The sequence below is a fragment of the Vicugna pacos genome, chromosome 16, assembly GCF_048564905.1.
Source record: "Vicugna pacos chromosome 16, VicPac4, whole genome shotgun sequence".
In the NCBI taxonomy this organism is placed as follows: domain Eukaryota; kingdom Metazoa; phylum Chordata; class Mammalia; order Artiodactyla; family Camelidae; genus Vicugna; species Vicugna pacos.
The window spans coordinates 26,312,680-26,336,738 of NC_133002.1; the positions used below are offsets into that span (position 1 = coordinate 26,312,680).

Here is a 24,059-nt window from a genome sequence, read left to right on the forward strand (position 1 = left end):
ACAAGCACTGCTGGGTAACCTTTAGAGCCATGTGAGGATCAAACGAGTGAGTACTTATTAATACTATTACCATGCTTCTACTGAATTAACACTTCTGCAACAGTATAATGGCCACGCTTCTTAACAACTGCCTCTGTAAGAGCTCTTGTAAGTCATAAATAATATTTATAAAGAAAATATATTAAAATAATAACAATTACAGTTACAACAAATATGTTGTTTATAGCGATGTCAGTGTTAGCATCTGCCTCTCATATTAAACAATGCCCAACACTGGATTCCTTAGGAAGTAATGCCAATGCATGTTTGGACTTTTCAAAGTCTTCAGCCCATGAAGACTTTTTACTCACATTGGTCCACCACAGCCAGAATTGCTGTTCCTTGCATGGTGGGCTGCCATGCTGCGATGTCCTGGGCTTTTTCTGGTACCATGCGTCTATACAGGGTAGTCAAGTTTCCACATACCCACTCTGATTTGCAATATATTGTTCTCCAGAGCCAACAGATTGGCCACTGGAAAGAGGCCACAGATAAGGTGGTGAACCCAAACTGAATACCTGTTGAAGGAATGGACACACAACATGGAGTGGTGGACGGAAGGACAGCATCAATTCCTTTACTCCTGTAAAGAGAGAGGGGCAAATGGTGAACTAAATCCCAAAGAGAAAAGACATTCATGGTAATAATAATGTTCAACAGTGAAAGAATCCAAACAAAAGGCAAATATAAAATCTCTCGGAAGAAGACACATTACAACCTGTTTCTTTCACGTATATACCCTTAGTAGGAATAACATACTTAAAAATCTTCAACCAATCATAGTTATTTTCTGGTAACAAACTTGGGAATCTTGAAGCATATTATTCACTCTCAGTGTTGAAATAATACAATCTTGGAAGATGATTTGTCATTGAGGATTAAGAAAAAGAATATTGTGGTTGTATATAAGAATTTAAAAAGGAATAAGGAATGTACTTTTGGGAAAGCTCTGCATAGAGAATGTTGGAGGAAATGCACTGAAAATAGGCAAGTGAGCAAGCTCCCTTGAGTCTGGGAAGGTGAGTGCAGCACATTCAGAGAGTCTATGAAGTTATTACAAGTCACAGAAAGGTATGCAATTAAAGTGTCTTCCTAAGCAAAATATCCTTCTTCAGGAATTTTTATCTTGATATTTCTATGGTCTGTGTGGTCACAGGAAGTCAAAGTTATGGTGGTGGCTTAGAAGTTCTTTTCTCTCTGTCTGTAATTTACAGGGCATTGCTACAGATGGGGCAGCAGAGATCTGCGGTAAGCTGTTCCATGGGGTGGGGGAGCAGTTAGAAATGATAAGGCCAGAGATCTAAAAGACTTTTAGACCCTAACTGGCAGACTTTTAAGTAAACTACCACAGGTATGTAACTAAGACAGTGAATGAAAGGCAAGTTTGTAGTCCCTTTAGTGTTACTGCTCAGTCAAGGGATAGGGACCACTCTGGCCAGGAACGGCAAGACCGTGGATTGGGTGGATGAGTAGGAGGAGCTGACATTTGCTTCTGACCTGAGAGGCAGGGGTGTGTTGCCGAAAAACCGACAGTGCTGGAAAGAAGCCTCATGTCCCCAGCCTAAAAGGAGATGTCATATTCAGGGAAGTCACAGAGAAAGAACCAGAGTTAGTGATGCCACAGGGTCAGCAGCGTGGCAGCAGTGATGTCAGTATCTGTTTCCATAACCCACCTAACCCTACATGAACAAGTCTGCCTACAGGGGGCGGGTAAGTATCAGAAAAATGTGGAGTAGGTGCAGCCACTGGCAAATTGGCAAGTGGACATCTTAATGAAATGCACTGCTCACAGTCACCATATTGGAAAGAGGGCCCCACACTGTCAGATCCCTTTCTAATTCAAGAGAAACTAGAAATTAAGACTTCATTAGCAATCATCCCTGTTCAAACCCAGAAAAGATATCATTTATAATGACAACCAAGGCACAGACTATTCAGAAATAAATTAATGAAAAATGTTAAAATGATTCTGATAAATGACTTAAAAAAGAAAAAAAATGATGATTGAATGAACAATAGAATGCACCATCCTCTTCAGTTGGCAGACTCAAATTTGGGGGACATAGAACATTTTTTCTCCAAAATAAATTTAGTATCTGAATGCAAATTTACTTAATAAACCCGAATGGATTTAAGAAAAATTTCTGAAAGGTGATCCTAAATTACTTCCAGAAATATACACAAATATACAAATAAAATAATGAGGAGAGATGTTTGAATTTGTAATATTAGGCACACTCTGGAAAAGGATAAAATAGGACCAACTGTAGGAGATATTAATCTATGGTCATGGAAACAGTATAGAAATAGTGCACTGAGAGTATGAATGAAATAGAATACATTTCAAGAATAGATGTGGATATTTAAGAGATTTTAGTAATATTATAAAACTGACAATTAAAATCAGTGGATTCAGGTACTGGTGTAATTAACTAAATCATTAGAAGGCCTGGTACATTGTCCGCACTTTTGACATTAAAATAAATTCCAGAAAATTTTTTAATTAAAAATAAAACACTAGAAATAACCCAACATGATTTAATCTGTTCAGATAGTCAAGCGAGAAGAACTTTCTAAAAAGCTTTTGGAACAAATACCAACAAGAGCAAAGGCCTAGCAACACAGCAAGGCCAGAAACGCCCCCTGTAAAACAAAACTGACCCTTGCCCAACCCTCTCTCACTGCCCTGTATTGCTCTCTGATACTTTCTATACTTTCTTCTTCCCTTTAAAGTCCAGTATCTTGGAGAAGTGCCTGCGCTGATGACTCCTCCAGGGCTCAGAGCCCTGCATCCCCCACGGCCTTCACCGCGGCACTGAGAAAGGAGTTGCACTGCCTGTGGCTGCGTGTTTCAAACCAGTGGGCATTTTCAGCTCCTGTTTATTTGATTACCAGGTAGCTTTTGCCATGGACAAATATTTTCCTCTCAGTGGAATGTTTTCCCCCCTTAATTTTTGTTTTAATTAAATAAATATTAAAAGCCCAGGCAGAAAAGTGTGTGTGCACATATGCACACACACAGATACACACAGATCTGTTTTTTAAAAGCTACCTAAGTGTAGTCCTCCTCCGCCTTTTCCTCAGTTTAGACAATTAGAGGTGGGCTTTAGCCCTTGCTTTTATGCCCCACACAACCCCCTTTCTCACTACGCTCCTTTTATTCAGTGTTCAAATCCCTCTTAAGCCAGGTTACAGCCTTCTCTGTGTTGCCTCAACTCGTTTTCTCTCAACTGCACTGCTATTCTTCTTTCTCTTGGTGGTCCTCTCTTCTCCCATTTGCCATGTACATGGCCCTTTTCCCCAAGGCCTCGTCTTCAGTCCTCCACCTGGCAGGACTGAATCGCCCCCACAGCCTCACCCACAGCTCCTCTGAGCTCCTGACTGGTGAAACCAGCTTAACAATGGACATCACCCCTTAGATGTCCCATAGACACTTCACACTCCAAATGTCACACACAGAACCATCTCCTCGAAACCAGCTCCTCCCCTTACACTCCCCCTGCAGATCTGCTCTCTGGATGGGTCACTGAAAGTCAACTCAGCAGCTCTGCGGCCCGCCGCCCCGGTCCTGCAGTCCCCACTGCAGCAGTCACCACTTATGCCGCCCATGTCTCTCTCCTTCTGCCCACGGCCTCTCTGCAGGCATGTGCCAATTGTTGTCTGGGTTACCTGGGTTGGTCCCCGAAATATCCTTTCCCCCAAAATATGGGCCTCCCCCCAAAAATAGTATCTTCCATTCTGCTGCCAGAATAACCAGATATTCTGCAACATAAACATTATGCAATTCTCTTACAAATATTCCAATATATCCCTGCTTCCTTAAGGATATATTGAAGTCTAAGCACACAAGGCCCATCGTGACAGAGGCCTTGTGCACCTGATATTCCCACCTATGGATCCTTTGTTCTAGCTCTACTTGTTGTTCTTCAGTCTGGCCAAGCCACTTCATGCTGTGTACACATATATGTCTCTACCTCTCTGCATGAAGTGTCCACTCCCTCTACCACAAAATTGAGAGCTAACTTCCTTTCACCTTTCAAGATTCAGTTCAAATATTTCCAGCTCTAGGAAGTCCAATTTGTGTTCACCTGCTTAGCAATCCATTAACTACTTGCCATGCCTCGCCTGGCCTGGGAAGTGCAGACACCAAGTCTTACCTGTCTTGGTCTCCCCAGCAGTTGATGCAGTGTTTGGCATAGCAGTACTCAATGTTTGTTGGTTGGATAAATGAATGAATCAGTAAAGAGATGAGAGGTCTAAAATCGCCCCCAGTTACTCAGCTGCCATTTTGGAAAGTTTATTCTGCGGAGTTAAGGAAATGTCAGTGCAGGTGGTGGGCAGTCAGAACAGAGGTGAGGGCGTGGGGGAGACAGGCCTGTTCCTGGAGAGCGCAGGAGAGGAGTGGGTGGGAGAGCACTGGAGAGATAGGGAAAGGAGGGGGCGGGTGCAAGGAGATGTTGAAGAACAACTGATATTAAATGCAGTAAATTAAATGGAGAACATAATATATGAAGGGAAGATCAAGTTAACACAGCAAGGGTGGAAAAGGCAGTACCAGAGATGCAGAGCTCTCACTTCATCCCTCACAGCATTCCACTTATGGCACCCGCCCTCTGGGAAGGCAGCGTCAAATTCTTGAGAGACTGGTGTTTGTGCTGTGGGTGCTCTAAGTACAAAACGGTATCTTATGGCTTCCAGATTTTAAGACTGATAGATTATTTCTCTTATGTCCCATGTCTGAGTTCTCAGGCAGCAGGATCATTCACTGGTGGGGGGAGAGATATTGTGGTTAACAACTCAGGGTTACTCTAATAATCTTCAAAGGACAGTGGGGAATTCATGAAAACAAATAGAAGATAAATTTCACTCAGAAAAAACCATTTGCCATATAGAACCTTGTGGGGGCATTGGGGGCAATGTTACCGCCACCTCATCTAATAGTTGTATGTGAGTGTGTTGAAACTCCAAGCTCAAGTCACTTAAACACGTAGGAGAACCAGGGTCCAGGCTGTGGTGCTCCAGACATGGACGGGAAGATGAAAAGTCTGACTACTGCCTCCGACAGGATCACTACAGTCGGGGAGCACAATGGACATGGACACGATCATGCACCATCAAGACAAGAATCAAGTACAATTCATGCCTAGACAGGAGAGCAGATAATCTCTAAAAAGTGGAGGGGTCCCTGTCAAGGCTTGGCAAGAGTCCTTCCAGGCAGAAAAGCAGAGAAAGGTAATTCAGGCGAAGGAGACTAGGGTTGGTGGCTGCGTGCAAGGCCTAACGAAGCACGGGTGGAGGGCTCCAGGGTCATCTATCAGTAGCTGTTCCCCTTCAGCAGCTAAGAGGCATAACTAAAAGGCAGGTGGGGTGTCATTAATGATCATGGGGAAAACTGGGAGGAGGAAACTGAGGTCAGGAGATCACCACCAAAGGCAATTTATTTTAGAGGAACAAAAATAATTCAAAAAGCACTTGGAAATTCTATCTCCCATGAATGAAAAGAACACAAAATAAGTTTCACTCCAGCATTGAATACAGAATAACAGACTTCCTACTCTCAGAAATGGATTGAATTTTCTAATTCGTCAGGGATTATTTAGATAATAGGAAAACGAATAAATCTGAAAAATCTCTCTAGAATAGCTGTTACTCCATCCTGTTATGTAAGGTAGAGTTAGGCTGAATTATTTAATTGGTATTTTAATGAGACTATAAAGTTCTAAAAGCCCTATCAATTTCTCCCAAAAGCGTACAATTTTTCCTTTCATGACATTTATTTGACTTAATTAGAACAATAACTTTTTTCCAAGGCTTTTTTTGTGTGTGTTAAAATACCTAATGATATGCTGCCCCCAGAATGTTGTTGTTATTATTAATGCTGATAATACCCCCAATAAGACATATTTACCATTATGACTCATTTTGGAATAACAGGTCATTGGCTTAAAGTCCTTTTGAAAATAAGAAGAATAAACGAACATAATTTCTACACCAGGGACAGCAGCTGCACCCTTCATGGAACCTGGTCACTAAACACAGCAAAATCAAAGATGAAACTCAAATCAGACACCAGGCCACAAAGCATAGCTGACTGAAGATGCCACAATATGACCTTTCATTCACCGAGGGAACCAGATGCATTTCTATGTATAATGTATATTTTTAAAAGCAATTATTTTATATATAGAATGTAATTTAGGAAAAAGAAAACTCCATCTGTAGACTTATAAACAGGAAGCACAAAGGGTGCCTTTGCAGACAAGAACCTGCATGCATAAATGCAAAGCCTATTGACAAAAATCCTTTCCTGTCTCCTAAGTTTAAAAAAAAAAAACTACTTCAAGGCAGTGGTGAGCTGAAAGGTTTCAGATACAAAACGTGCACATCAACAGCCTTCTAGTAGATAAAAGTGCACCATGCATAATAGAAAAGATAACGTTTCCTATGGAAATCTATTTTGAGATGCAACAATTTAAAGGCAACTGAGAGCTCAAAACCAAGTTCAACCAAGAGGAACAGAGCCCAAGCAAATGTACGGAAATGGACAAAGACATTGGAGAAGGAGGGGATCTGTGTTCTACCGATACTCCAGATCAGCAAATTCATCCTGAATTCAAGCCAGTGATGTGTCATGAGGTCACTCAAGGAACCAGGCAGAAACCATCAGCCAGAAGAAATAGGAACAATATCAAAGGCAGGTGTGAGATGTGGAAGGGGTGACCCGGTGCACCTTGCTGCAATGAGGCAGGATGCGCTTGCGGGCTTTCTGTACAGGCTGACTGGCTCACATGACTCTGTTTAGAAGGATATCAGCCAACAGCTGTGCCACACGGGCTACAGCCTGAGCTGAGTCACATCTAGTAACGGTTCTGAGTTCATCCTTAGACGACATGACCAGAAGGATCTGAGAATCAATGGTGGAGACATATCTGAATAAGTATTCCATTTCATTCCTTGGCAGTAAATCTTCAGCTTTGTACAACATAAATATTGACAAAGATATACACAGGCACCCTATTTGAAAGCCTGACTGCATAACTGCATCTAATGGAAAAAAGCGGGCTCCGTTTCGGTATGCTAGGACATTGTTTGGCTTGGTAACCGATGCTTCTGAGACCCAAAGCATACTCTAGTATAACCGACAGCACAGAAATCTCCACTGATGACTTACTCATTTCAGGGTATTCATAAAATAACCCCAGTTTGCTCATGGGATACAGATGGTTTTCCCGTTCCCATCGTGGGTTGGTCTGTTCTGCTCCCGAAATTGTGGCATCATTAGATTCATGATCCAGCTGTCAAACAGATCAAATTATAAGGCAGGATATTATCAGACCAAGGTCATAAAAGTATTACTGATATCTCAAGCTGAACACATCATCTTCCCAAGAATTTAATTTCTTGTTTTCAGGATAAATTTCTTTTTATTGCTGCCTCCCTACCCTCAAATATTGTGAAAACTAGTCCTGACTACGTGCCTTGGGTTTACCAAAATTGTAACGACTACTACTACTTTATCTCCTACCTCCTTTTCAGGTGGGCATTTTAGCTTTTAGAAGATGCCTTCCCTCATTTGTCTTTTTTACCCCCACTTTTCTGCTATTATCCACCATGGCCTTTCCAGTCTGAAAATCGTCAGAGAAAATAAGTAAAAGAAAGAAATACAGGTTCTGTGAGCTGGTGATAAGTGCTGTGGAGGAAAATAAAGGAGAGTGAAGAATGTGTGCTAGGGAGGAGTGGGGATGGGGCAGTGACCTTTGAATAAGGCAAAGACGGGAGCAAAGGGGTTTGCAGAGAATGGGCAGAGGAAACAGTGATCACAGGCCTGGAGGTCCCTCACGCTGGACAGACAGCATGGAGACTGGTGTGGGCCACAGTGAATAGGAAATAAGTGGTGGTTTTGGGGGTGGAGCCTTAGAGGCTGCCGTGAGGATGTGGGCATTTTTCCCTTTGAAGGAATTGCGGAGCCCTGGAGGGTCACCGAGCAAAAAAGTGATACTCTAATTTGGATAGAACAGGTCCAAGACCCTAATATAAGCTGAACAAATCAAGGGCCAAAGAAGTGACATGCCACCTCAAATTCAGTGCAGAGCTTGAAAGAAACACAGCCTCGACTCGCAGCCCAATGCTCTGCCCCCTTCTGGATGCTGTCCCACAGAGCTGTCTCTAACGTTATGTTTTTTCCTCACTCAGAGGCTTGTGGGCCAACTGAATGCTTCCCCCTTTTTCAAATGGCAATTTGTCCTGAAAGGAAATCAGAGTTGGCAGTGAAACAAGGCATGGACCTGTAGCCTACAGAGCTGTTGTCTCTGAAAGCAACAGGTGGCACGTGGTTTACTCGTGGAGTTCAGCAGAAGAGACAGAGCAACAACAGACAACTTAGCATCTGGCTGAGCTTCGGCTGACAGCACTGCACGTTTGGATGGATTTCAAATTTGGACAGTGAGGCGGCTTCACACGAAAGGCAGGTGTATACATCATACATGCCCACACGTCTGTATGCATACACACGTAGACACACACAGAGCATATGATGTGACTTGTAAAGAGCTGCCTCTGCTTGGTTTCCCATGGCCTCTAATTTCAGCATTAACCTTTCATTGGCCATGCTCCCAGGTCTGCTACGAGATTTCTTTGCAATGGAACATGCCCTTCGCTTCACAATCTTTCCCCACTTCTTTCAATGACATTAGGGGAAGAGCAGGGAGCCCTGGGAAATGCTGGGGATATGGACTCGAGATACCGCTGAATCTGAATCCACACTTCATGGCTTATTTGTTATTTAACTTTATTTACATTCAAAATGCAATTGTTGCAGATCTCAGAAGATGATTTACACTCACTGCTATGGCAGAATGTTGCGGTTAGTAGACTCACCACTGGATCCTCTTATTCAACACGTTCTTCCAATATTTCAGATATTACTGTATCACAAATGCCCATTTCTATATTTTGATATCTGCTTTTCAGTATAATTATCTTCCTTCTTTATTCTCTAAATCTTATGGTTTTAAAACATTTTTCTGAGAAGTGTTCCACAGGCACTTTACATATGATAATTTGATAAAGAGATCCTGGAGATCAAAACCACATTTAAATCCTGAGATAAACTCAACTGTGTCATATACATGGCTAGGTTTAGTCTGCTTACTTTGTTACTTTGTTTAGTAATTTTTGTTTCAAACAACAAGATCCTTCTGTATAGCACAGGGATCTACACTCAATAACTTTTAATAGCCTTTAGTGGAAAAGTATATGACAAGGAATATATATATATATATAGTCCAAGAATTAAACAAGAATTAACACAATATTGTAAACCAACTATAGTTTCAACAAAAAAAGTTGAAATAAAATTGAGAGATGAAACTTCCACTGCCCAGGCTGCTATGAGGATGAAAAAATTCAAAGCAGGCCAGGTATTAGCAACCCCCCTGACACAGCAAAACCCCATGTGGGGTCTTCCTTTTGAGCAGCACAGGCTAACCGGCTGTGGTCACCTGTAAATAAGGTTGAAGTCACTTAGACCCTTGGCTTGGGATCACCGTGGCCACAGGGGTGGGGGTCACTGTAGCACCTACGAAAATGACGGGGCCAGCCTGCTGCTGAAGCCACTCCCCAGGCTGCAGCCCAGAGCGCTGCAGGCAGGTCTGTGGTCCGGCCGGGGGCGCACAGCTCCACAGCCCCTCGGAGCCCTGCAGTGCGGGTGGCGCTGGGACCGCACTCGTCCATTACCCTCCCTGGCACCCAGACTCGGGATTCTCCTGGGGGAATTTTTCTCTGCCTCATACTTCCTGTCTCAGCCACTTGTGGAATCCGGTCCATGCCCCAGGGAAGAAGGGCTTTTACCCTCTGGGACCCAAATCCATCACGGTTTGGATCCAGAATGAAACTTCCATGTTAACTCACCTGGCGCTCCCTTCTTGTGCTGAACTGCCCTCCCCCGTCGATGGCATTAGGTCATATTAGAAGTCCCGACTTGCTTGTCCTTAGCTAAGACTCTGAGCCTCTTGCTCATTGTTCCTGAGTGGAATCACTCATCTGTGGCAGAAAAGCTTGGGCTGTCTTCTACCCATCATTGTCCACGGTCTTTTGGGCTTTCTGTTGGTTTAAGGTTCTTGTGCAGGGATATCAATTTGCACATGAGAAGCAACTGTACACATTTTAAAAAATACAGACACTGGATCCTCCCCCCTCTCCTGCCAAGGCTGGAAGCTTTCTCCCTCTAGCAGGGGTTACACAATCATTTGCTTGGGAATTGACCACACATATTGGCATAATCATAGTATATTGCCCTTTACTCTGTGCTTGCCATGTGGCATTTTCTACTTCATGTTGTCTTTGTACCTTCATTATCACATTTAATCCCTGCATTATAGATTATCACCATTTCTGTTGAGGACACTCCTACTTGCTAATCTTGAATACAAGTATCTTTGATTCTCTTAAACTATTTCATTCCTGAGTTTCCTGTTCCTGAATTTAAAGAGTGAATTATGGACGCATGTATTTAAGATTCTCTTATTATATGTATCTGACTCATCCTCTAACCAAATCATATCTGGAGAAGAGAAATTTTCTCTTTTAAACATTTGCTTTTTCTTATTATATAGTAGTGCATACACACAGTGGAAAATGTAGAAACATATAAAGTAAGAAAATTACAGCAATACATTATCTAAACACCAAAGGACTATGCTATGTCATTTTGGGCATTTAACTATTTTTCTTTATATTTTATCATAAAATTTCCCTAGGAAAGTTGCTTAACCCTGGAATTGTACTAGCCTTTTGTCCAGTACAGAATAACATTCCCAGAAATGACCCCAACATCAAAATAGTATGTGAGGCTGGGAAGGCCACAGGGCACTCAGCTTATTGTCTGAGTCCTACAAAGAATGCTGTTAATTCACTGATGTTACGCATTCGATGCCTGTGAGTCATTCACTCACTCAGCTGGCTCGGACTGAGACCTACTTTATACCAGGTGCCGATCCAAGTGCTGGGGAGACCCCAGAGGGAGCCTGGATCACGGCATCACTGTCCTTAATTTGCTCCCAGAATCCTACTCAAGAACCCTACATGGGATAGGGGGGGCGGAGGCAGGTGAGATATGGTGAAATTCATTTCATTATGTTCCTTTAGACATATTTAAAAAGCATGAAAATAGTCGCTAATTTTGGTAAGTTTTCTTTTCCTTTCCTATGTATTTTTGAGGATGGGTATAGTTTTGGTGCAGCAAGAGTAATTGATAGATCTTTGGTTTGTTAGGATTTTATATGAAAAATTAAGAAGGAAACTGCACTTATACAAAGAGAAGAGGCAGTGAGGAAAAAACAAGCCACCCTCGAACTTGGCTTCAATTCAGAATTCCTGGTTTTCAAAAAAGGGAAACATAATTCAAAATAAATTCCCTAAATATTTTAGCCCATAGTAGAAATACATGGAGGCAAAGTTCAGCTCACTGGAACCTAGAACAATGTGCTTACTTAAGCGAAGGTATAAACAGACCACAGATACTATAATGCATCCTTTATTTTAAACTAGTTCATGTGAGCAAGTTTCATTTCACATAAATTGCTAAGTAACAGTTTTGGAAATATATCCTTCTTGATTGGTAAAAATAGCTCACGGATTACCAGATTCAACAAAATTTAGTATTAAATAATTTACTTATTTCCTTCAGGAAATTATTTTGAGTAATCTGAGTTAAGTGTTTCCTCTATCTGATCTATTACTTTTCACAGAGAAAAGTAGTATTATTTGCACATGACCTACTTTTACTCCTCTGGAAATATCTGACTGTGAGCTCAGGTTAAGGGTTGTCTACTGCACAGTAGGGAAAAAAAAGTTTCATTTCACAGCGGAGATCAGAATCATTTTTTTGAGGGGCGTGGTGAGCTGGGGGACAAGGGAAATGCCTTTGTTTCGAGACAGACCCCAGGAATCCACACTGAAGCTGAAAGATGAAGCCCTTGTGAAGAAATGTGGAAGGACACACTGACACGAAAATGTGTTCACTCTGCAAAAACAGAAAGAAAGAAAGAAAAAATAATTTAACTGCCCTATAAAGAGAATGGACAGAAACTTGGTAATAAGGGAGAGAGAAGGAAGGTTAAGAAAGGGAGGAGAAACAATGAAAGGAAACTTGGATGCGGTGGGCAGAATACCAGGTTTCTGGAGCCTACAATGAAGGATGATAAGAAAAAAAGTACAGTTTAAAAAAAGTTACAAAGTTTAAAATAGTTTAAAAATTAAAAAACAAAGTTAAAAAAATAAAATTTTATAGTGGCATGGAAGATTTTAAAATGATGGAGGTTTTTTATTTCAAAATTCAAGTTGTTTGAGTTTCTCCCCCATGCTACAAACAACAATAACACCTGCTTGTGTAAGTGGTTTTGGGGGACACCACAGAGAGGGACGAGCTCTGCAGTTAGGTTGGCCAGGAGCATAATGCTGGTGTGGAAGGCAAGACAGAAGAGAGATCAACAGTTTCATGAAAACAGATACTCAAAGCCAGAAATTATCTTAAAAAGGTTAGTGTGGTAGGCAGAAAAATGTTCCCCGCCAATATGTCTATGTCCTCATCCACAGAACATAGGAAGAGGTCAGATTCCCTGGCAAAGGGGCCTATGGTTGCAGATGTGGTTAAGGTTGCTAACCAGTCGACTCTAAGAGAGACCAGCTGGATTATAGATTTGGGCTCAGTGTAATCACCAGGGTCGTTAAAGGAGGAAGAAGGAGGCAGAAGAGGGGAGAGAGGAGAGGAGATCTGACCACAGGTTCAGAGTCAGAGGCACACAACCATGCTGACCTTGAGACAGAGAAAAGAGGTCACAGGCCAAGAGACGCAGGTGGCCTCTGGAAGACAGAAAAGTCAAAGATACAGTTTCCCCTGAGGCCTTCAGAAACAGCCGTGTCAACACTTTGACTTCAGCAGGCTTCTGCGTTCAAGAACCCTACAAGGTTAAATTTGTGTTGTTTAGTGGAGACTTTTTCTTTTTTCTTCCTACTACCATGATGTTTGGGGATACTAGTTACAACAGCAACAGAAAGCGAATACAGTAAGCTCCTTGAAATGTTCAGAAATTGCAGATAACACTGGACTGTCCACTTTGATGTGGGATTGGGCTTATGTGAAAATCAAAAGGACAGTGTGACCTTTGCTAACATCTGCTTTTCTCATTTTTAGGAAGAGAACAGTAAGTCAAAACCTCTGTTGTTATTATTTTAGACAGTGTCTCTTAAAACATTATGTAACCCTGTGCCTTAGGACCCTAAGAGAGTCTCTGTTCTTAGAAGAACCTGGATTCAGAGAGATAGGGTCTTACATCTGAGTCCCACAGTGGTCTCTTATTGGCAATGAGAGCTTGGGCAAATCAGTTACCCTCTTTAAGCCACAGGATCTTCATTTGCAAAAGGAAGATAAGAATAAGGATTGTTTGGGTGATTAAATTGTACACACACACACATGCACACATACATATATGTACAACATTTAATACAGTGACTAGCACATACTAGGCACTCAACAAATTCCTGTTATGGATTTTTAAATGCATATATAAAAGGAGGAGAAATTTGCAGGAAGTTGTAGGAAAACTTAGTTCATGGCCCCAAAAAGGGCTCTGATCAGTCAGTCCCCAGTGCTGTGCTAATAAGCAGAGACTATAGCACTTGAGGATTTATGTTAAACATAAAAAGGAAGGTATTTAAACATAATTATTAAACAGCAGGTACATTTATAATGTTGGCTGGATCATCTTATCTGGAGAGCTTTAATAAGCAGAGAGTCTCCCCTGTTCTAGAGATGGCCACGCAGGAAAATGACGTGGGTGGGTGGGCCGTTCTCACCCCAAGATCACATGACTGAGTACTCACGGAAGTAACACCTCTTGTATGTTATTCCAGATGGACTGTCCTCCCATGATTATTGTCAGCTGTGTCATCAGTTCAAGGAGACAGCCACTTGAGTCACACTGGAATATTAGAAAGAAAATCTCATTTAAATTTTGGATAGCTCTAACATGAAATAAAGTCATTATTTTATGCCTAAAATATCTAAGGAACAGAGAGTAAAGACACTCTTCATTGGGCAACTAAGAGAAAACCTGAAACAGGTTAGACTGTCAGAACACAAAGCTGTATTCACACCTCTTCATTTCTGTATTTTTACAGCCAATACACCAGATCTCACAGATAAGTCACAAATCTGCCCTTAAAGAATGTGTTGTAGAAACACGAGGAGTAGTAGTTGACAAAGTGGAACAAGAACACCTTCATGGCTGGGTTGTTCTCATAGTCAGTCTGGTCCTTGGGAGCTCTGCAGCTAGAATAAAGAAAAGGTAAGTCTGCAAAATTGTGAACGGCTTTGAGACCCTAATCAAAGCCACGGACACATGAGTTAACACGCTAAATATGTATGTGTATATATATATATATATATACGCAATTCACACTGTTTTATATCAGCTGTTTTGAATTTCTTAACTTATCCACTATGTTATTTCCAACTGTACACAATGTTGTAAGAGTTTCTCCCACTAAGAACGCAATATCCCACAAGGCAAAAAAAAAAAAAAAGTCACCCGTTCCTTAAAATTTATAAGCACAACAGTATCCAATGGTCAAGAACTGTCCTCTGTCAGGTGTAATTTGAAAGAAAGCTACTTCTCAACATCCTGCTAAATAAAATTCTCTTGTCTCCCTGAACGGCAGTAAGGTAGGACTATTGAAGAAGACAAACAAAACACGGGGCAACTTGCTAGAAACATTTGGGGAACATAAAACGATCATCCTCCTAGTTCAGAATTTGAATTGGTCTTAGTATTTTCAGAAGATGACCACTGAGCAGACCACTGGGAGAACCACCCAGCCACATGCAACGTGTGGGAAACACTTAACTTAGGCCGCTAAGCCGCTGGGTGGGATACAAGCCAGAGAGAAGAAACATTTATTATAGAAGCCGCAGCTGATGAGAATGGAGCTACACTAACAGGAACAGCATGGGGGGAGACACATAACAGTGTGATTAATTGTCCTCTCCGTAACGCGCAAGCAAATCTGCCACTGGAACCATGACCCTCTTCCACTTATTTGCAATACAGAGACTATTTACTTTCAACAATAGGGTACATTATCTAATGTAATTGAAATTATTATTAAACACTGACATATTTACACAGAGCTTGGACATTCTAAAGCGTCCTTTGTCCCTTTTACTAATGCAAAAATGGAGCTAATTCACTTCTCATATAGGCTAGAGAAAATAGGTTTGCAGTTGAAGTTAACTAAAGACTGTAATGTACTGCAATTCAAGTTCCTAAAAGATAGTCTCTGTTTTGACCTGGTTCTAAAACTAGTGTAGAAATTATCTCAGCTGCAGGAGGAGCTTACCAGAGTCAGTCATCATGACTGACACGTTCTCATATATGGCGTTCAGGGTCATGAAGATGATAAAACTGATGAGGGAAGCAGTGATGGGCGTGGCCCACCTGCACAGTCAGGTACTTTTGGATTGGGTCTGTTCCACTCAGGTTCTTGGGAAGTTTTGCAGAAAATACAATGAACACTGAAAGTCCGTAGACAATGATCCCAATAACTGAAGCAATGGTCAACAGGACCTGACAACCCAAAAACCCAGCAGCATGAGACTCACTAATGATCGTATTTTTACACAGAAAACTTGCCCCCAACCCAGCTTAAACAGAAAACATGCATGTGTTGTAAACTTCACATAAACGTGAGAAGTGATATAAATCGCACGTAAATGCCATAAGAGACGTGAATATCAGGCATGTTAAATTTTAGGGGAGGAGGAATGAAAGATGTCAAAAAGAATGAGTGCATCCACTAATGTAACACGCTGGCAGCAGGAGCAGCTGTGTGCAGGGCATAGGGAATATATGGGAACTCCACTTTCTGTGAATTTTTCTGTAAACCTAAAACTGCACTAAAGAAGAAAGCCTATTAAGTATATTTTAATGGGTCAAAATGGGGCAACTGGTGGCATGTTCTTTTGGAGGGAAGTCTGTGATAGCAGAACAAATGAAAGTATCCCTTCTACATCTGTAGAATTACTTATGTTATGAACTAGTTGTAACCCATGAAGGGGATATGCTTCCTTTCAAGGGGGAACCTATCACTGATTCAGGGTTCAGCAGGTGCTAGCTGTCATCTTCATTCTGAATAGAACCAGTGAAGCTGTGGACATGCCCTGAGGGAAACAATAGAAGTGACAGCATGTCTCTGCTGATGAAAGCTTCACATGCTTTTCATACTCCTTGAGATCTTAAAATGGCAGGTATTCCTACTCCCTGCATTTGCACAAGATTCATGTCCCTGATCCACTGTAGTTCTGACTGTGTGGACCCAAGGGCAGCGGGGGTGTCTGAAGCATAATTTGCACGTGGCTAATAGGGTTTCAGTTCCTCACTAGGCAGGTTTTTTTCTGGCCACTGAAGAATGCGCATTAAAGATCCCATTTTTAAACTGTTTTCCTTCCATCTACCTTCTTGGTCATAGTCCAGAAGCATGTACTCAGTGTCCCTGGCTGCTCCTGATGGCTGCCCCAGAGAGAAAGCTACAAAGAATGTGAATTTCAGGACTAAGTGAACCACATCATGTTATTTACAGCAGCGGGCGGCTGGTTTGCACCTGCAGGGGAGAGCAGAGGGAGTGTTTACAAGCCCCTCCTGGAGCCACACTCCTGCATCTGGATCCCAGCTCTGATGCTAGCTGTGGGGCCTTGTGCAAATTTCTTAACCTCTTGTGGCTTCAATCTCCTCACCCATATAATGGGGGAATAACAATAGCAATTCATAGGACTATTGTGATGAATCAATTATTTACTAATTGTGAAAAAATTTGGAACATTAACCGCAGGCATGTGAAAAACTCTGCGTAAGTATTAGCTACGAATATGGTGACCAAAGTCTTAAAAAGGTGTTTTTATTAGTTTTTAAGCCATCAGTTTGTAGAGAAAGCATTTTATTTTCTCCTCTACTCTCTTTCATCATCCTTTTCTTCACAGTTAAATCTTCATGCTTGTGAAAGGAATAACTTTTTGGTGTGTGTGTGATTAAATGTGAAAATTAGTTAAGGCTGAGAAAAATGTATTATAGAAGGTATATTAAGCCTTCCTCTCTTGTACAGCACATAAAGGCCATTTAAATAGTATGTATTTTTAAAAGTCTGCATAATAATTTTTTAATTATATATGAAGTAAACATAATAGTTAAGAATCCTTAAATGCTTACTATTGCTTCAGCACACATCTATTTTTCAAAATCCTCACAATCACCCTGTGGGGAAGGTAATATTATATCTTTTACAGATGAGGAAATAGAGCCACGTGGAGATGATGCAATTTGCCCCAAATCAAGCAACTATTCAGTGAAAGTACTGAAATACTCAAAGAGCCCAAAGACACACTAACTGTATAGCACTGTCTCCTACATGGTCTGTAAAATCAATTCTAATTCATTTCAGAACTTTTACAAACTTGACACATTTCCATTTTTCTTCCAAGCACTTAATGGGTTCACTATTTCTTAAGAAACAGGAAAGCTTTCCATTCTCCTTCCTCAAGTTTCTTCTTATTTATCACATTTTCTGATCATAAATTTAACATTTGCTCATTAAAGAAAATTTGAAAGTACTCAGTAGTGGACAGAATTGCTGTCCTGGATCTGTCCCCAGTCTTAGAAGAGGACCCAGAACTTGCTATAGGATAAGTAACCTCTATTTTGTTTATAGTCCTGTGATTTAACCTCGATTGACCCACTCTTTCTGAAGCACCAGAAGTAGATCTCAGTTGGTTTAAGACAAATAATACCCCTCATAGTATTGGCCTCGCACATGATTGGAGAATTGGCAAATAACCCAGGAAGAGCCACTATTATGTGAGGAGATACTTACTGGTGCCCATGTGAACCATAAGCTTCCTCTATTAAGAGAGGAAGCTGCCAAAAGAGACCTGTCTTGGTTTGGATGGATGATCTGGGATGCTGCGTGCCTAGAAGCAACATGCTGAGACATCTTTGGACACAGAATGAAGACAGGACAAAAGCAGCCCTTGACATCATCTAGGCTAGAGTATCTCTCCTTGACTGAAGCCAGACCTCAGACCTGAGGTTTTCATTTACAGGAACCAATAAATCCCATGCATCCCCATTTTTTGGTTGTTGTTTAAACACATTGGAGATTGATTTTGTCACCTACAATCAAAAGACTCCAAATCTGAAAATGAATAAAAAAAAAATAAGAATAATGCTTTGACCTATAGACATAATTTCTTCAGAACGGTGCATTGTTTGTATATTACAAATCATTTTATATATTAATTTTATTCTCAAATCTATCATAAGCATAACACTTTGACATGTCATAAAATATTTTCATGGACACACTTTTTCATGGCTGCATACTATTCTACTTTGTGAATAGTTGGAAGAATATTTTGGCTGAGATTTTATATATGTCTGTGACTTGCATCCATAATGACTTTTCCCTGTCATTTTGAAATAATTCCTGATTAAAAGTTTTTCAAAGCTGAATTAGTGGATTAAAACATATGAATATTTTTGACTCTTGATATCAACTGTCAGACTGCTTTCTAAGAAGGCTTGAGGAGTACACCAGAAATTAACACAGCATTGTAAATCAACCATACTTCACAAAAATTATCCAGTAACCTAGGCATGGGATTGGTGATCACTGACATTTCATCCTCATAAACAGAGCTGTGTCACTTGAGAAGTGGAAAACTATTTCATTTTGATGTGCACTGAGTGAATTACCATTGAAGTGTGACATCTATTTTTTCCTTTGTGAATGTGTGTTCATCTTCTCTGCCTTCTACGCTCCTGAGATATTTTGATGTTACATTTGAAGTGATCTGAACTCTCTATGTATTGAAGGAATTAGCCCCTTGTCGGATTTGTAAACAAATAACATCCTCTGGTGTTTTGTTTAAAATTAGGATGCTTATGATGCATGAAAATCTTTGTATAATTTCCTCTGAAACTTACTGTTCATCTAGAGGTTGTATACTCATCCATATTTATTTCTAGTTTTTTTTCTAATTGTGTTACTTTTTAAATGTTTCTGGAATTTATCATAATACATGGTTCACTGTATGATTTCAATCTTTTCTTTTCCCCCCAAGTAGCTAACAAGTGTTCCATTCACTGAATAACCTTTATTTATCTCCCTGATTTGTAATGCCTTCCATCTCTTATAGTAAATTATTATTGATATCAGAGCCCATATCTGGACTTCCTGCCCTACTTTCTAATCTGGCTATTCTTGAACTAGTAAAACTCTCATTATCTTATTAATTATTATATTGCTAATATGATTTTATTCACAATAAACCCAAATGAATTTTATAACTTCTGATATTTTGGAGATATGATCTTTTAATCTAGAATCATGTGATTAAAGCATCTTTTATATCTTTCAGTAGTTTACTTTTATTTTTTGATAGTTCCTACTATCCTTTTGTTAGGCTACTCTTAGATATTTTACCTAGGTTGTTACACTTGGAAAATTTTAGAAATCTTAATGCCTCCATCTGGTCTCTTAATCAAACCCTGGAGAATCCTAAACCACTGATCTGATTTGAACAAATGAGGTGAAAAGAATTGGGGGAAGCACTGTGTGCAGAAGAGACTGTGGAACCTCCAGAGTGGCGCCCTGCGTTGGCTCAGATTTTCTCTGGAAAAAGTTTTCTCTATGAGACTACATAGTTCCCAACTTGACTTTCAGTTTTCTCAGCATTTCACATTAGATTTTAAAAGTCTGTGGCAGGTTCTTACCAAGAAAAAGAGCACTTGCACAAAGGGTTATATGTATACACTTTCCCCAGGTGGTAAATGGAACACGCTCTTCTTCCTTATTAAAAAAACAAATTTAGTCAATCAAGGGATTACACCAATGAAATGCTATTTCTCCTTACTGGTCACTAAATCCTAAACATAAAAAGAATAATAATAATTTTCAGACATTGCCTCCTTGTTTGTAAATGCATGGGTTTTTTTCCTGTTTTTTTTTTTCCTTTTCTTTTCTGTTAACAATGTCAAACACACAACAAAATATGTACAGTGTTCGTTTTAATACTATTTTTTGAAAATGCACATGTGAACAGTAAACTGTCCCTGCCATGGTCTGAGCACCTGACGAGGCCAAGCTGTAAAGCTCTATTCCTTAGCTTGCCTTTGATTTCAGAAGTGAAGGTAGTGACAGCTTAGAGTCTGTGCAGGACAGAAAGTATCATAGGTGTCTGCAGCTAACTGGTCTCCACTGTGTGTTTCTTGGTTGAGCTTTATGTGTTAATTAGCTACAACTATGAAGTTTAAGAGTTTCCATTTTAGAGTTTATATTTAGAATTTTTTAACAGATGAAATCAGTTAGACTCAAGATTTAACTGGATTATAAAACCAGATATAGTATAATAATAGCTGTAACTAAGTACATGGCCCTTCCTCTATGCCAGGAAGCTTTCCAAGTAGATTCTGTACATTACTTCGACCCGTCCTTACCACTGTCATGAAGAAGCAACTCTCTTATTCTTATTTTATAGGAAACTATGGCACAGAGAAGTTAAGTTGTCCAAGATCACTCAGGAAGCAAGCTACTGTGTTCAAATATGAATTTAGGCAACTTCATTCCCAAGATCTCACTACCACAACGCTGACCTCTCTAAACAATGGAGCATGCTTTCACAAGTAAAGTAAAATACTTCAAATACAAAACTAAAAAAAAAAAAAGGCAATTTTTTAAATAAGGAAGAACTATAAAGTTAAATGAGTCTTCATCTTCAATTTTTCAACAAGCATGTTCCAATGAAAATTTAAACTAATTAGCTGGCAATTTTAAATTTAAACTTGGTAGTTTAAATGACCAAAAAACTTTTCTTCAGTATTTTTTGTATGCTGCCAATATGATAAGTTTTTTGTTTTTCAGGACTCAAAAGCATTATGAACATCTAATTTTGTCTAAGATTCAGCTTTCATCTCTGAATGTACAGTCATTCACCAACATATGCTTTTACCCCCATCTTCAGTTGTAAACAATGGGAGCTATTCATAATGGGGATTATTAGAAGCTTATTACATTGTAAAAGACAAATGTCACTTTCTATTGGTAGCTGAACCTCATTTTTTTCCATTTATAAAAGAGGATTTCGACCTGCTTTCTCCATATCTTTTCAATGCCAACATTATGTAGATCTGTGATTCATTTATTAAATCTATATTTGGAGACATTTTCAGATGCTCCTAATAAAAGCATTTTTTCCAAGTGTTATTCATGCTCATAACCTTCTGTCCTGCTGCTGCTGACTGCAAGAACAAACAGCTCTAAATTATCTCAGCTGATGGAAAGAAGCAATAATACAAATGACTCAAAAATCATCTTTTCATAGCTCTGGAATGTTGATACAAAGATATATAGTTTTATTTTTTTTAATTTTGCAGCAGGAGTGGCAGCAATAAATTTACATTTCCAATTATGTAACATGACTAGCTCAAACACTGCTCAAACACTGATGGCACCTCAACAAATGTTTCCCTGCTTCTTCTACCCTTTCTGACTTTAGGATGAGAGCCATGCTTCTTTGTGCACATCCCAACAGGAAGGGGTAGCAGTGACTGGGACTTAGTTCAAGACAAAGGGGCACTTAGTCTACTATGAAAACGAGGCCGCATGTGAAAAAATGGGAGTCAACTATAAAAACCAATTTGTCTTTCCTTCTACAACTATGTCATTGTAGCTAATTTATATTTTGCATTTTTTTTGGTGTTATGAAAGGATACAAATCAATGCCTCTTATACACTTATACCAGTCTTTTTCTTTTCCCCCTTTTTACTGTTATTATGAAGGAAGGGCCTCACTTCTCTTCTGTGTCCACCATTCCAGGCAGTGCTCCTTCAACTTGGCTGCACATTAGAATAACCAGAGGAGCTTTAAAAACTTCCCTATGCCAGAATGCACCCCAGGCCACTAAGTACCATCAGAGTTTGCAGTGATGGAATCCAGGCACCAACATTTTTTAAGGTCCCCTGGTGATTCCAACATGCAGCCAAGGCTGACAAGTCCAGAAGTAAACAGACTAAAGTGCATCTAAACAGCACCCGCTCTTCCTGGGTAATCTCATCTATCTCCACGTGGGGACACCGCGCCTCCTATTCTGGTCGGACTTGTTCTTCCTGCTCAACCGTGTCCCATTTGTACTCAAGTTCTGCCTGGCGCTGCTTTCAGAACTCCAATAGTAAGGTGACTAACATCGAGAGAACAGCAGAATGTGGATCTTCAGTGATGACTGATGCTTCAGAAATCTGTACTTAATATTTATTACACTTAACACTTTGGTAAATGGTTAATAAAATCACATTATATTTATAGGCGATACTAAAAAAATGAGTTAATACCTTTTGTTTAAGAAAAAAGAAAATGTAGATAATTTATTGAACTTTTGGAAACAGACTAGCTCTCTAGCTCAGGGGAAAGGTATTAACGTGATGGTCAGAGGCAGGTGACTGTGTCTGATGCTAAAGTACCTGCTACCAGCACATTATGCCCACTAAAAACACAAATATCGGGGGGAAGGGTGGGTATAGCTCAGTGGTAGAGCACGTGCTAAGCATGTACAAGGTCCTGGGTTCAAGCCCCATTACCTCCATTAAAAAAAAAGTAAAAAAAAGCACAAGTAACTGTCACAATTTAAAAGCACTGCACGGTGCACCCTCCAAGCCTTCTCCTCACATCCCTCTGTCTCTTCTGTCCAAAGGACCTGAGAGTGGGGAAGGGGATGAGAATGCTTTAGTAGCCCCTGCATTTCTATTTTCCACCACCACAGTCACACAAACTTAAAATAATATTCTTAAATATGGAAAACTGCCATTTTCCTCAATCATCGGTAAAGTAATTTTTAGAAATCGTCATTCTGTTTTAAGAATCGTAACTTTAAATAGCAGACAAAAACAACATGAAATGGTAATTGAAAATGTAGCTTCAGGGGAAATCCCCTAAGCCCTTCTTCCCACCAGACTGTTACCCCTAGGCCCCAACTCTAGAGAAATTGCAGAATAACCACTGTGCCCTCCACCATTGTACCTGAGTCTGTACAATGCTCTGAGAATAAAGAGGAAAAAGACACAGTCCCTGCTTCCGGGAGCTCCTAGGTGCACAGGACTCAGTGAAGTGATGGCTGAGGAGGCGTGTTAAGAGGGCTTGGATAACAGTCAGCAGAGGGTGCTCAGGGCAGAGAGCCGGAACTGTAGCCAAGGCTCTCCCAGAGGAGGGAAACACTGTGCTGAGTTCTGAGATGCCCTAGAAGTGATCAGGTGAACGTATAATGTTAAGGCCATTTCTCCCTGGGGAGCTGCGCATGCAAAGGAGGGAGGCCAAAGAGAGCCAGGTCCCTTCCAGGAACTGCAAATAGTCTACAAGCGAGCACAGGGTGCGGGAGGCAGATGAGCAACCAGGTGGAGAGATCACAGGTGCACATCTCAAAGGACTCTGTGTGCCTCCAAGGTAGAGGAGACATGCAAAGTGATCTAGAAAGAGACAAGATAGAGGCAGGGAGGACTATTGGCAGGTTCATGTGGAGGCCTGCTGAGGCCCTCTCAGGAGGAGAGAGAAGAAAACATTTCAGCAGGTGGACGGATTGGCCACAGGTGTGATGGAAGGGCAGGAAGAAGTCAAAGATGCAGGCCAGCTTTATGGCTTTGGCAGTGTCTAAATTATAGTGCCATTCCCTGAAATAAGAAGGGCAAGAACCTCCTAGCGGAAAACATAGGCAAAACATTATCTGACATACATTTCAAAAATTTTCTCCTAGAAGAAATAAAAGCAAGAATAAACAAATGGGACCTAATGAAACTTACAAGCTTCTGCAGAGCAAAGGAAACCAGAAATAAATCAAGAAGAAAACCTATGGAATGGGAGAAAATTTTTGCAAGTGAAACCGACAAAGGCTTGATCTCCAAAATATATAAGCAGCTCATATGACTCA

General features: G+C 40.5%; 1 long non-coding RNA gene across 1 annotated transcript in view; it reads right to left on the reverse strand.

The window, feature by feature from the left end:
• Nucleotides 1-7,101: 7,101 nt before the first annotated feature.
• Nucleotides 7,102-24,059, reverse strand: part of LOC140686245 (uncharacterized) — a 47,511-nt gene continuing 30,553 nt past the window's right edge. Inside the window, exons 2-3 of the long non-coding RNA XR_012059952.1 lie at nucleotides 13,921-14,018; nucleotides 7,102-7,334 (exon numbers count right to left, since the gene is read on the reverse strand). This is a non-coding gene — a long non-coding RNA (uncharacterized lncRNA). The remainder of the gene's footprint in view (nucleotides 7,335-13,920; nucleotides 14,019-24,059) is intronic.